The 3,935-nt window shown below is 41.3% G+C and overlaps 1 protein-coding gene and 1 long non-coding RNA gene across 6 annotated transcripts in view; both read left to right on the top strand.

Annotated features, from left to right (window-relative positions):
- The window catches only part of LOC117176027 (CTP synthase-like), a 103,584-nt gene that overhangs the window by 5,623 nt on the left and 94,026 nt on the right, over positions 1-3,935 (top strand). The window lies entirely within an intron of this gene.
- LOC117176028 overlaps positions 941-3,935 on the top strand; it is a 34,415-nt gene continuing 31,420 nt past the window's right edge. The window contains exon 1 of the long non-coding RNA XR_004467570.1: positions 941-1,253. This is a non-coding gene — a long non-coding RNA (uncharacterized LOC117176028). The remainder of the gene's footprint in view (positions 1,254-3,935) is intronic.

Raw genomic sequence — 3,935 nt, 5'->3', positions numbered from 1 at the left:
AGGCGGTTGTCCTTGGGTCGCTCCGTGTTCTTAGGGTCCACGAGGCTTTTGCTGGATCGTCGTATTGATCCCTTTACAGACTGTAACCACCTATCTCACGGTCGTGAGGCGTGGTTATGGCTGAAATTTTACTGGCTGAAATTAGACTGAGTGGGCATCCCTGTCGTACTTCACTAGTTGTTTTGAACTTTTCCGACATTTCTTCTCCTGCTATTACTTGGTTCCAAGTATTCTTGTAAAGTTCCTTCACCATCTCTAAATACTTGCATCTGATGCCCGTCTGTTCCATTTTCGCCCACAGTCTTTCTCTATTCACTGTGTCAAATGCCTTCTTAAGATTGATGAAACCCGTGCACAGTCTTCCTCCTTTCTGGTTTAGCCTTGTTCCTATTATCGTGTTTAGAATAAATATTTGTTCCATAGTAACCTTCTTGCTTCTGTATCCAGCCTGTGCCTCCGTCAGTTTCTTTTCTTTTTCTAGCTTTTCTCCTAATTTCTTTGCCATCACTGAAGCTAAAATTTTGTATCCAATGTCCAGAGTGATATGCCTCGGCAGTTGCCTATATCATTCTCGTTTCCACTCTTGTGTATGGGGAATATTGTGGCAGTCGTCCATTCCGTTATTATTTTTCCCGTATTTCCTTGATCAGCTCAATTAGTTACTTGCGACCACATTCGAGTAAGTTTTTCAAAAATTCTGCGGCAATACCGTCCTCTCCTGCAGCCTTCCCCGCTTTCATATTCCTTATTGCCAACTTTATCTCTTCTACTTTCAATGTATCGTTTAACCCATCATTAATCTCCTCTTCCTGAATTTCATCTGCTGCCATACTCCCGCTCGAGTCGTGCATTTTCAGCTTACACACTAACTTACAGTGGTAATCATGCACCTTCTGTTTTGCGGTTCCCAAACGGTAGGTATGGTGGGCGTAAATTTCATCCACGATCTGGCATCTCTGCTCTACTGAGCTTTAAGAGTGAGACTAAATTTTTCCGGAGTGGGCGAGTAGGCAAGGTGGTGGATAGCGCCGGTAGCGGTATGCGGTATTATGTTGCATGCATGAAATTTAAAGTGAATGGAAAAAAGTTATTATTCTACAACTTCGACAATGAATAGAGGCGGCAGACCGAGGAATCCATGTTGGGAAGAATTATCCTTCCTTTAAAAAAAAAAATGGTAAAAATGTTGCGTTTTGTCAGGGATGCAACCGTGTATTATCGAATACGGCTAAAGAAATGTTAAGAAACCACAGGTAAATTTTCTAACCATCTAAACGGCAAATATCTTAAAAATAAAAAAACAAATCATTGAAGGATTTTCGCTGATTTCAAAACTTAAAAAAACAAGTGCGTTATAATTATGAACGGAACGTTCGGGGAACGTTTCGTGGGAACCTTCGGAACGTTCCAGCAACGTGCCCTGAGCGTGTAAAATGTCCTTCGCTTGGGAACGTTCCAGGAACGTTCAAAGAATAAATGGTCTTTATTGTTATTATTATCAATGAATATCCGATAAACCGTAAGTGATAGGTCAAAAGAAATGTCAGTTTATGATATAGATACAATATTACAATATAGTATATAGGGTACTCAAAAATGACATCTATTTTTATCTATCTCTTACGGCTTACGAGATAATTATTATTAAAAATAACAATAATGGAAGGTTCCTCACAGGTCCCAGTGGAACGTTCACAAGCGGGGGACATTTTACACGCTCAGGGCACGTTCCTGGAACGTTCTGAAGGTTCCCGCGGTACGTTCCAGGCATGTTCCCGGAACGTTCCGTGCTATTAGGGTAGTGATATTTTTATGTCAAATGAAGTTCTGATAAAAATCAACAATATAAGTCGGTACACATAAGCATAATTCAAAAAGGTGAGGTTATATTATGCTCTACCCGAGTTCACCATCTTTATTACGTTTTCTACCGTTTTTTACGTATAATACTTAAGAAACCTCGCATAACGCTTCACTGCACAACCCTGCCCCTGTCATAGACCTGTGACATCCTTGCTGTTCATAATGGCTGTCAAGAACGGCGATGTGGGCGGTAAAATTTGAAAGTCCAAATTAACTATGATGTGTGGATTACTGCAAGCGGCCATAGAAATGACCTCCTGAAAATGTCCTGGGAACAGAAATTAATAACACCAATTTTTGGCAAACAAATATCACTTCGATTTACTTGAATATAATTCGTCGCACAGAGTCACACACTTAACAATTAACTCGCGAATCGCAATAGTCGGTCTGTAGACCTCGCGAGATTCTAAGTAACACTGAATTTTCACTGCCTAATTTTCGAGTAAGAAAGTTAAAGGTTCAAATGCCGATTTGTGGCTAACTGTCGAAGTGTCGCTTTCGCTCGTTGCTCGCTTGAGCCTCGCAGGACCGTTCGAGTTGGGGGTCAATAGTCAATGGCTTGACCAATCGCTTTCGTCCGAAATAGCCCCTCTCCAGGTTTTTCCGTGGCCCTATTGCGAAGCACAATTGCGTTTTGAATCACGCCCTACTCCTTTGCATGGAGGCAAACTTGGTTTCCTCAGAACTGCCTAATTCTGGAAATACTCGAGGCGCTTGAAGCACGGCCCTATTTTTTATGAATCCTGTACGGTCCGAACGACGGAGTTTATTCTCTAAAGGGGATAAGCTGAAACACATGTGCTTGACAGATTTATGTTCTGCAATAAATATCGAGTTTAAGTAAGGCTCTTTGAAATTAAAACGTGACAAACAAGAATGAAGGGACTTTTTCAAGGGAAGACAGATTTTTAAATTACTTCATGGGTTTTGAGGGTGGTCTGTTTCGAGCCTCTCAAGCAGGTTTGGTAATACGTTTTTAGCGTAACATACGCCGAAAACCGACGAAAACAGTAGAAAACTTCTGTAAGTTACGTTTTCAAGTCGGCCGATTTGCAAAATCAGTGTTGACACATACATAACCTTATTTTTGAAATATAATAATTATTAGGAATTTTGTAGAATGCGTTATAGTAAATCAAATCAACAATTATGAGCGGACTGAGAGGAAATACCCAACATCACAATGTAATCCCATGGAAGGATTTGTTTTTCGATCGGAAGGAAGGACAGAAAACTTTCGCAGTGTGTCGTTTGATTCTTTTGATAATAATGATTATGTATCATATTGCACAATATTCTGTATGTAATTATGCAGGGTCTCCCTGATTAGAACTTGCAACTGCTTTAAGATTTATTCAAATTTAAAGAATTTTTAAATCGATAAACATAAAACTCTGAAACATTATATAGAATTCTAAATTCTGTAGTATTGTGATCCTCGATACATTTTTTTACTACGAGGGTGGTTCAAATATGATCGAGACAAACTCTGCAGATGGCGCGCATGTATGTTTTGAAGGTCGCGACTTGAGTATGTGATAGCTGGGTCCCTTACGAATAGTGTCACATAGTTTTCGTCGGGAGCGCATGTTTCACGCGCGTGCTAGGACCATAAGTGAACGTCAAATCCCGACCGCCGTTGCGCAACGTATTGTCATTCGTTTTTTAGTGCGGGAAGGCGTTAAAAACACGGAAATTTTTCTGCGTTTGCGAAATCAGTTCGGTAGTGAGTGCCTGAGTAGGGCTGCCGTGTTTAAATGGGCCAAAGCATTCAAGGGTGGCCGCGAAACCGTCCAGAATGAGCCGCATGATCGTCGACCGCGAACCAGCATGACACCAGACAACATTCGCCGCATAACAAATGATTTTGGAGGACCGTAGGATGAACGTTCGAGACATTTCGGCTGAACTCGGCTGCATACTACTCTAACCTTCTGAAAAAATACGTGAAACCTGCTTGTCGCTCGAAACGGAGAAGCATTCCAGCACGAAATGCGATTATTCTCCAGGATAACGCGCGCCCTCATACCGCGCGTCTTACGCTCTATACAATATCAGAATTGGGGTGG

This window comes from Belonocnema kinseyi, chromosome 7 (genome assembly GCF_010883055.1).
Source record: "Belonocnema kinseyi isolate 2016_QV_RU_SX_M_011 chromosome 7, B_treatae_v1, whole genome shotgun sequence".
In the NCBI taxonomy this organism is placed as follows: domain Eukaryota; kingdom Metazoa; phylum Arthropoda; class Insecta; order Hymenoptera; family Cynipidae; genus Belonocnema; species Belonocnema kinseyi.
This window is presented reverse-complemented; position numbering and strand designations above follow the sequence as displayed.